Source organism: Kogia breviceps, chromosome 5 (genome assembly GCF_026419965.1).
Source record: "Kogia breviceps isolate mKogBre1 chromosome 5, mKogBre1 haplotype 1, whole genome shotgun sequence".
NCBI classification, from domain to species: Eukaryota; Metazoa; Chordata; class Mammalia; order Artiodactyla; family Physeteridae; genus Kogia; species Kogia breviceps.
Genome location: NC_081314.1, coordinates 98,475,174 through 98,486,332, shown reverse-complemented (window position 1 = coordinate 98,486,332; position 11,159 = coordinate 98,475,174).

Here is an 11,159-nt window from a genome sequence, read left to right as displayed (position 1 = left end):
ATCATCAAAAATATTCTGGTGGACCCATGAATATTTAGTTCTGTGAAAAGTTAATATCCTATAGGCCCAACATTACAATTTAAATGGTTTAAGGCAGCTTAGTAAGTCCTGAATTTTAATTCTAACATCTGCACTAATTGTCCAAGTGTTTGAGCTAAAACATTCATCTTTGAGAAAAGTTTGATCTTGTTTTGGCGCACATCTATTGCCGGCACCTGTGCATATTTAGATGGTCTTTTCATCAGGATACAAACCAATAAATATTGTCATCAAGTTCTTAGAATAAATGATCCCTCTAACCAATTTCTTAGAATAAATGATCCTTCTAACCAACTTCTCTTTAGGCCAGTGCCAAAGAATTCAATAGTGCAATGACTGACATTCACCACATGCTCTTTCTGATATATGAGCAAGTTCATCTAAAAGATATGTTAAACTTCCATTTCTCCAGGCTGGAGCTATATTCCTATATTATTACATCTGGTCCATATTACTTACTCCCTCCCTGCCCCAACAGATAGTCATGCCTTCACAGTTAAGAAGTAAAGCTACGTCTTCAGTCTTTCTTTCATTCTATTTCACTAGAAACATCAATTTAAAGAGTTCATATATTTTGCAATCCCGCTGTCAAAGATATTTGGAAATTAAATTATGTTATATTTATTATAGAAGCAGCCATATGATTGATTTCCTTTGAAACTTAGAAAAAATTTTATCTCTGCAAATGAAATTGTACCTCTTTATTATACAAGAGCTATATATAGCTTTTATGTTTCTGTGTGCGTTTTACTTTGTCTACAAGAATTTTGAAAGCAAATTCAATACTTAATGAATATAACGATTCTGGGTTATCGGTACAATGATTTTTTTCTTTCCAGAATAGTGGTCCCTAATATTTCTGGGCCCACTAATACTTTAAGAACATGATCAAAGTTATGAAGCCACTGCCCCGATTAATGAGCAGATACACATAAAATTCAACATAAACACTTAGGGATTTCAAAGATCATAATTATGAACACTAGGTTAAGAACTTGTTTTTTAAAGGTTTCTGATTTTTTTTAACTTCACAGTACTAGTTTTTAATCTTGTAAAGTTATTTAGAACTTCTTAGTTAAAAAAAGGTATCAATTACAAATTAAAATATTTCAACATTAATAAAACTAAGAATATTAATATAAAAAGAATATCTATTATAATTAATAAATATCATGACTATCATATCATATATATAAATAAATAATATCAATAGCTTATTAAGGTCTCATTAAACTCAAATCACATTAATAAATTAAAGTTTCATTTATACTATTTTTCCCTTCCTCCTTTTTCAGTTAAGAGTGGTCAATGATAGGGCAAAGAAATAAACAGAGACCCAGCATTTCATATACATCCTAAATATCAACATTATATCTCTTCACACCCGTCATTCAACACAAATCTTATTTCAAGCTGCGGAACTCTGGTTATGCCACACAATAGACCCTGGATTTCTTGATTATTCACTGTGTACCTTGATTTGGATGGATCCTAAGAATCATTTCCCAGAGCCCAGACTTGGAAAACCAATGCATGTGGAAAACAGTCTCCTTGAAATAATCATCACAGCTCATAATATGTTTTGCTGTTCTAGCCAATACATTGAAATACTCTAAAGTAACATTTATTACCACCCTCTGCTTCTCAGTTGGAAGTGTTGTGACAAACAGTGATTTTTCTTTAAAAGCAGCTCCCTGATTTAAATATTTCATATAGAGTCCAATTCACATTTTTAGGATTCACTTGAAAAAATATTACTTGCTATTTTTGATTTAAGGAAAGAAAAAAAATTCAATGAGAGAAAACCCCAAAACCAAAAAAATTCACCCACTCCACCCGTAACAGTTGCTACACAGTATATGAAGGCATAGTAAGGGAATGGAAAAAAGCTTCTTGAAACATCATTCACATATTACCTTTCTCCCTTATTTATTTCTGCATATCCAACACAAAGAAATAAAGCAAACCTTTTGATGACTCTCTCTTTTAGTCCTAATTTTTCGATCACTATGTTTTGTAGAGTTCATATTCTTGAATATTACCTTAAAGGTTGTGAAGTAAATCCAAGGTAGAAACTGCTCATCCAATGGATGTGCTCCTGGTTCTTACTCACCATATTTGTTTCTAAGGCTGCTGCAACAAATCTTCATAAATGTAAATGCTTAGAACAACAGAAATTGATTATCTCATAGTTCTGGAGATCAGAGGCCAAAATCAAGGTGTCAATGGGTTTGGTTCCCTCTGGAGGCTCTGAGGGTGAGTCTGTTCCCTGCCTATATCCTAGTTTCTGGTGGTTGAGGGCTACCCTTGGTGTTTCTTGGCTTGTGGCTGGGTATCTCCAATGTCTGCCTCCATCTTCATGTGATTACTGTCTGTGTCTCTATGAGCTTTAAATCTGCCTCCGTTTTATTTTATAAGGATCCCAATCACTGAATTTAGGGCCCATTTGAATCCAGAATGATCTCATCTCAAGATCTTTACCTTATTACATATACAAAGACTTTTATTCCAAGTGTCACATTCTGAGGTTCTGGGTGGACATAAATTTGGAGGCAACATTCCTCTAAATTCTGATTTAGCATCACCTGTTCTTTCTCTTCTGGTGCTGTTGCTGCCTCCATCAGACACTGTAGTAATATTCACTTTCAAAATAGCCTTTGTTTTTCACCTCAAAATCCTCTAAAATGTTATTTTTCAAAAGACATCGACTTTTGTTCTTTTTACTAAAACAATAAATGTTTATCACAGAAAAATTGAAAAATGTGGAAAACCACAAGGAAGAAAATAAAAATCGCTTGTAATCTCAAAGCTAAAGATTCTTAATATATTTAAGGAAATGTTTATACTAGTTTGCGCAAACATCCATATGGATTTATAACAAGTATGAAGTCATACTGGGCATCTTTTTCACATAATAAGTCATGTTATACTAAATATCATTCTATTTTATAACAAAAATATGTAGTTTTCGGTGTCATAATTAGATACTACAAACTTAAACAGGCTATAAGCAATCTGGCAATAACCTTACTAAAGGAGGCTGACTGCTGAGTCAAGAGGACCCCAGGAGATAGTTTGTTCAGGGCATACAGTCTGAGTGTAGGAGCTGAGGACCATAACAGAAATTTAATCAAGAAGTCTATCACCCATGTAAAGGATGCACTATGGGTGTCCCTAATAAGCAGACTCTCAGAAGAGTCAACAAAAATATTTCACAAGACACACATTGTATAGGCAACAGCCACACAAAGGGTGGCCAGCACAAAATTCCAATACCACCAATATTGCCTTTTTCTGCTAATACTCCTATTCCTTCCCAGTCCTGGAGGAGTCAGAAGCAGTCTAGCAAAAGTGGACAAAAGTAGGACAGATAATACCCTTCATCACTCTGAATGGGAGAGTAGGGTAAGGCTAGGTGAAATTGGTGAAAGGAGTAAAAGTTTTTACATGTATAAGACTAGATTTTTTACTACATATAAATGAGATCGTTTTGGCTCTGCAATTGATGATGAAGTACAGAGACCTACAAGACCCTTTGCTGCAGGATGAAAACGGAAAATACAACAGAAGCTATTGAAAACATTGGGAAAGGAGAAACTCCTAGTTGTATCCTTCTGATTTTAGCTTGTTCAATGAACAGGTAAAATAACAGTTTTTTATTTCTGCCTCTTCATACTTCTAGACGAGTCATAGGATCAATATGCCAAATTCCAAAGAGTTCTACTGGCATTTTGAAAATATGTTTTCACTTTCAGAGATTTTGTTTTTAAATTTTATAGGTAAAGAATTAAATAATCTGCAATATGATAATAACAATTACCATAAAATAGTTATGCCTCTTACTTCTTCTCCAGCATTATAATCATATTTAGTTTGGATTCTAACTTGTAAAACACTCTCCACTCTTCAGAACAATTTTCATTGCTATAAACATTCCATCATCAAAGTTGTGTTATGTTCTTTCTGACTGTTTGTTTATATAAGGTTACAGTTAAAACTAAAAAGTTAATGCAGAATATGGAAATGTTGCTCAGACTAGATTTAACCCATTTTCAACTAATACTATTTTGTGCTTATTCTCAGCATTGTTCAATCAGATTTTCATGGATTCAGAGTTGAATAAACTTCTCTCAAAAGTTTATCATCTAATAAGGGAAGAGAATATATAAACAAATATATGTAATAGAAAGAGAAGAAATTGAGTGCAACAGACATGAAAACAAAGTTCAATGAAAGAGAAAAAAGAGAAGCAATGAATTTTGATGAGGACAATCTAGGAACTTCAAGCAGATGAGGTAGCCAGGTTCAGAGACTCCTAGAGTTGATTTTTGAGACTATCTGGATAGATGACCTACAACTTGACAAACAATATTTTTTATATTCTACCACTGTGCTCAAGAGACATCTGGAAATTGTAAGTTTTAAGATTTTGAATTTATACATAATCCATAATATATAGCACATTTCCTGCAGGGGTGTCACTTTTGCATTATCTTTCTTCGGTTAAACTTTTATGTCTCATAATGCATCATCAGTTTTGATATTTTAGCATGAGCCTAGATGAGTAGATAGAATAAATATTTCCTCCAACATAACTTGGCAAAATAAATAGTTTTAACATAGTTTTATTTGGAGAAATGAAGCAGAGTGTACGTTATTCCCAAAGCAGTGAAAATAAAACCTCTGTGTACCCTCTGTGTTCTCAGACGGTATTAAGGATGTCAAGGCTATCTTTAAGGACATGTATAACTAACTGCTGATGAATACAGTACAGAAGCTCTAAAGATTTTAGTATACTCAGAAATAATATTCTCAGTCACAAAAACTGGAGAATTTTTATTGGTGAGGAATGTTAAAATGTTAAAAATGTGACCTCAATATGGTGCCATTTTTCACCTTTAAAATTACATTCCAAAAAGTGACAGTTTTCAGACGTTACCTCTACCCCACTGTCAAAGGTCAAATTTTCTTAGAATAAGTAACATATTCCAGTAGATAAATCTGAGTTTACAAAACACATAAATTAGGAGGTGATTTTTTACACTGTAAATGATTCACTGCAGGGTTCCTTTAAAACCATACTAGTGATTTTAAGTAATTGTTTATAATTCATTAACTACTTCATAGAAAGACTAAAGGAAATGGAGAGGCTTAATGCTAAAAAATTCTGAAGATCAACCAGAAATAAAACAAAATATTCTTGGAATTGGAAGGGACCTAAAGAATAAGGTAAAAACATTTTATTTTTGGAGATAAGATGTTAAGAGAAGGTAGAGTTGCCCTATGTTCTCTAGCTAGTTATCTGAATGGGCAAAGCAAAAACTCAGCCTTTCCAGCCCACAGTCTAAAAGTCCATCTATTACACCAAAACCAGACAGATATTGTTCATTTTGCAAATACGTTATCACCAAGAGACTTTTTTGTAAGATGTCTATTTCAGAGTATAAAATTTATTTCACTTACTTTCAATCATAAATAAAAAATTGTCAGTTTTGTCACTTGTTTTATCTGATCAAAATCTATAGAAAGGAAGTTGTCAGAAAGTATTTATAAATGTGAGTTGACAGTTTAGCATTAAAACATCTCTTCCAAAATAAAAAAATAAAATAAAATTAGTTGGGATACTAAGAGTTAGCCCAAAGGATCCAATAGACCATTCTCTAACTGACCTTCTGTGTTGCAGGGTGGATTCTCCAGGAAACAAACCTGAGATTGACTTAGTGTTTAGGATATTTTAGGGAGCACTCTTGGAATCAGCACTAGTGGAAGAAGGAGGAGGAATCAAGATCAGGCTGAGAAGAAATTCAGTTTATAATATGAGCAGGCTAAGAACCTCAACCAAGCACACAAGAAGCTTTGGGATTAAAATAGCCCATCAGAGCTGTCTCGAATTGAGTCAAAAGAGTGGAATTATCTTTGCCGCATCAGTCACTGAATGTGGGCCACCCTGGAAACTTCTATGCCTTGAGCAGAGTTCACCATCACTGAAGGATCCTTTAAGGAGCAATTGGTACAACATACTGTTCATCAGAAGAACTAAGGCAGTGCATCTCCATATCCATCACAGTCTCCAATTCAGAATTTTATGTACAATCTTTGAAGATAGAACTAGATTGAAATATTTTTCTCATTATCAACAATGTGACGTTGTACAATTCATCTAAGCACTCTGAACCTCAGTTTCATCTTTTTTTAAAATTATTTTATTTTATTTTTATTTATTTTTGGCTGTGTTGGGTCTTCATTGCTGTGCGCAGCCTTTCTCTAGTTGGGGGCTACTCTTCGTTGCGGTGTGCAGGCTTCTCATTGAGATGGCTTCTCTTGTTGCAGAGCACAGGCTCTAGGCATGCGGGCTTCAGTAGTTGTGGCTCGCGGGATCTAGAGCGCAGGCTCAATAGTTATGACACGGGCTTAGTTGCTCCGTAGCATGTGGGTTATTCCCGGACCAGGGCTCAAACCTGTGTCCCTTGCATTGGCAGGAGGATTCTTAACCACTACACCACCAGGGAAACCCAGTTTCTTCATCTTTAAGCCAAGGTCAATAGTACTTACCTCATAGAATTATTTAAGTATGAATGTTTAGTTCATAAAAATGGTTAATTAATAATACCTATTAGTGATGTGATCTAATAATTATTCTTTTAGTGGATGAGATTCTGTTTTTCTTGCTTTGTATTTGATAAATAACAATTTCTTCCTAGTACTTATCTCTTGGAAAAAATGGTACAGACTCAAGTGACCTACAGTGGCTTTGATCAGCATTATAAAAATGATCCTAAGATCTTCAAATTACAAGACAGACATGTAAGATATTAATAAAATTAATAGGTATTTTATGTATAGATTAGAACTCATAGTATTTAATATATAAAACTGACAAATTATATTTTCTCATTTAATATCTCCCAATGACTTTATATGGTAGGTATCCTTATTATATCCATTTTACAAATGAGAAAAATCAATTTTTGTTACATTAAATGATTTGCCAATATCAGTTTGAGTCTCAAATCTGATAAAATCTACTTCCTGGGTAAGGCTGCTGGACTCAGAGAATCTCTGAATGGATTTTTTTTTTTTTTTTTTTTTTTTTGCGGTACGTGGGCATTTCGCTGCTGTGGCCTCTCGCGTTGCGGAGCGCCGGCTCCGGACGTGCAGGCTCAGCGGCCACGGCTCACAGGCCCAGCTGCTCCGCGGCATGTGGGATCTTCCCAGACCGGGGCACGAACCCGTGTGCCCTGCATCAGCAGGCGGACTCTCAACCACTGCGCCACCAGGGAAGCCCTGAATGGATGTTTTTTAAATGATCAAATTAAACATTCAAAAGCCAATGACTTTATTTAAAGAAAATATTCTACTGTTTATTTCATATCAGTTTTGTTTCCTCTTATCTAAATTTAAGGTCTATTTAAGTTGAAAATCATACATAGTCAAAATAGTTATAGTAGATAATTAAGATCTCAGATTTTAAAGTGCACCTGTCCTAGGACTGCATTTTATTTTTGTTGAACATACATGTAAATCCATATATTGCATTTATTAATTACACACTTGTTTTGACATTCACATAATTCATTTCCGAATAACCAGTTAAACTCTTCCTGAGGATATTATTATCTTCCATTCAATATAATTTTATGGACTTTGTCTATTTTATTTATCATTATATCCTATATACTTGGAATAGTGGCTGGAACATAGTAGAAATTCAATAACTTAAGAATAATTTTTCACTTGTTTAGATGTGTCTCCATACCTCTGCAACTAGACTTTCCATTCTTTAAAGGCCATTGTCATGTTTTATATTGCTCTGGCACCTAGGCCAATGTCTTAAATACTATAATAAATGTCCAGTAATACTTAGTTTTTGATAGAGAGCTCTGAAGAGCTATGTTATCGTACATTCTAATACCAAGAATGTCTATTTAAATACAACCTTTCATAAAAGATCATTATTCAGTAGAATAGCTGATGGCCCATAAACACACATCTCTGTAGATGCATGATGAGAGCTAGTCAGGAATATTGATCAATAGGTTTAGACAAGACTCCTCATTGAATGATAGAAAATAGAGTATGGAAACATCATTTTGAAACCCTAATTCACATAAGACAGAAGTACAAAAGTAACAAAAATGTAAGTCAAGTAAACATTCAACTTTATGTATTTTCAAGTTTGTACTGTTTCAGATTTTCAGATATGCATTGGCTTTGATTTGAGTATACACCAATTGACTCTTTACATTTCTTTCTGGTAGCCTTTAGACAGACAACTCTCTTGTTCTTGCTCTAATTGCTACTTTATTTATTTGGAGAGACTGGGTTACACTAATAAAAATATATATCTTTTATTTTATGAACATATAAATATTACCCTATAGAATCTGAGTGAAGACAAAAAACATGGGAAACTACAGCAAACAATAGACGTTCAATATTATCTTTCAATGAAAATGCAGTTTCTCTTCAAACTACACTGCTTTAAATAAAGAACCAAAAAATAGTTAAATAAATAAAGGGGATAAGCTCCATCACAGCTTTTTTTTTTCAATGTTACTCATCTTCTGATATAGAGGTAGACATAGAGGGAAATCATAATGGAATTTTTAAACTAGTATGTTTTTCTTAAATAAAATAAAATTACTAAGGGCTGTAACCCTATTTTAAAATAGCACTATATATAGATACTCATATTTAGTAATTTGTTGTTTAAAATAAACCAAATAGCATTATTTCATTCTTTTTTATGGCTGAGCAGCAATATGAATGGACCTAGAGACTGCCATACTGAGTGAAGTAATTCAGACAGGGAAGGACATATATTGTATGATAACACTTATATGTGGAATCTAAAAAAGTGGTACAAATGAACTTATTTACAAAAAAAGAAATAGAGTCACAGACGTAAAAAACTAACTTATGGTTACCAGGGGAGAAGGAGGGAGGGATAAATTAGGAGATTGGGATTGACATATACACACTACTATACATAAAATAGATAACTAATAAGGACCCACTGTATAGCACAGAAAACTCTACTCAGTACTACATAATGACCTATATGGGAAAAGAATCTAAAAAAGAGTAGATATATGTATACATATAACTGATTCACTTTGCTGTATAGCAGGAGGTAACACAACATTGTAAATCAACTATACTTCAATAAAAATTTTAAAATAAATAAATAAAATAAACCAAATAATTAAGCAAAATACTAAAATATGGAGACCAAATGGTAAGCAAATAAAAATCAGTAAAGTCCATGTTATTAAAAGTGATGCATGATGAGATACATTTATTACTTACTAGGTCTCAACATAGCAGAGGTTGGCAAACTTAAACTTGAGTGCTAAGTGAAGAACTTTGTAAAATATACAATTTTAGGTAGTATTTGAATGAAAGAAGTGATACATTTTGGTGAGCTGTGAGAAAACAGTGTCTGCTAGAGAAGTGAAGTTCAAAGAGCCATTGAAATAGGCATGTGACGAATAAATGAGGGCAATGCAGAACAAATATTCTTGAGTGTGGTAGAATTTCTATGTAAGAAATAAAAAAGAAATAAGTAAGGAATATCAAGATCATGGTCTTGTTTTGCACTGTAGTCTTGACACTGCAGCAATACCTCAAAACTGTTGTAAGGAATTTGCATCTATATTTTGATATATCATGGAGTGATATTTTGGAAAAATTTATAATTTCTTCCTAAATAAGAGTGGCATAGGAGTGGAAAATAATAGTAGATACCTTTTATTGAGCTTTATTTTATGTAACTTTCACCTAATCTTATGATCTCCATTTAACAGATAAGGAACATGAGGGGCAGAATAATTAACAAAATCCTCACAGTCTGAGAATGGAAGAGCTAGAATTCTACAACACCACAATCAGCATCCTGATAACTTTGTATTTCAGGTCCAGTTATGTTCACTGAAAATTCCAGTGGCACCCATGATATTAACTAAGTTCCCCCTTCATGTCCAATATCAATTGTGCAAAGTAATGTCACAATTTTATAGAGTCAACATATCAATATGGAAATGTATAAATAAAATATTTAATAATAAATATATCAGTTACAAGTATCATCTAGCTACTCTCTTCAGCAAACAAAAGGAGGGCAGAATGCCAGATGAATATTTGGGAAGAAATATTTATTAAATCAACTTCGAATCTAGAGATTCGAAGTTAAGTGGGGAATACAGCCCCACAATTACAACTGAAGCCATACCCAACAGTTTTTAAAGCCTCCCATTTCCTGAGTTACACAACAGAAACCAATTCTACTTATGCAAAAATGTCATTTTTTGTGAGTCTATTGTAGAGCAGAGATAGGAACAAAGGGCATCAGTATACAACCTAGTCTCATCAAAGTTCCTTGATTTGGAGCTTGACTAAAACTAGATTACTACTTCCACTTCAGTCAAGAGAAAGTAACAGAGAACAGGCTTACGCTCCCACCTGAAACATCTAAAGTACGTGGACAAAAAAGTACATGAAAAAGTAAAGGACAATTGAGGCAATAGGCAGCAAGGACAACAATTCCTTAGAGACAAAACAATGAGATGAGTCCTATCATTGCATCAGCTTACTGCCTGTTGAGAGTTTCCATGAAGGTACAGAAAACTCAGATAGAACCAGGAGGTCTCTCTGAATTGAAGAGATGGTTGAGAGTCTGGGGAAGCCAAGAAATCATCTGCCTATAGTACCCCCCCCCACTAGGGCTGGGTATTTCACTTTGCTGCCTCATAATCTCCACTATGATTACAAATACCGATCTTTAACCCATTATGTGTTTTTGTGTAAATCCCAGGAGACAATGTTATAACTTCTGGAGGTGGGAAAAGCAATTATTTCCACTCTGTTTCCACTCTACTCCAGACTTTCTGGCCTCCACATGAAAAGAATATATGATTTCTGGGCAGCCAAAATAGGAAGTGTCCCCTACAAGCACAAAATAAATATAACAAGTACTATTGAGTGCTTCCTATGTGGAAGCACTAAGTGTTTTACATAGGTGACCTCATTAAAAACCTTCAACAATATCATGAGATAGGCATTATTATTACATTCAGTTTTACAGAGGAGAAACAAAAGATTTAAGCAAGTCAGACAAGTGG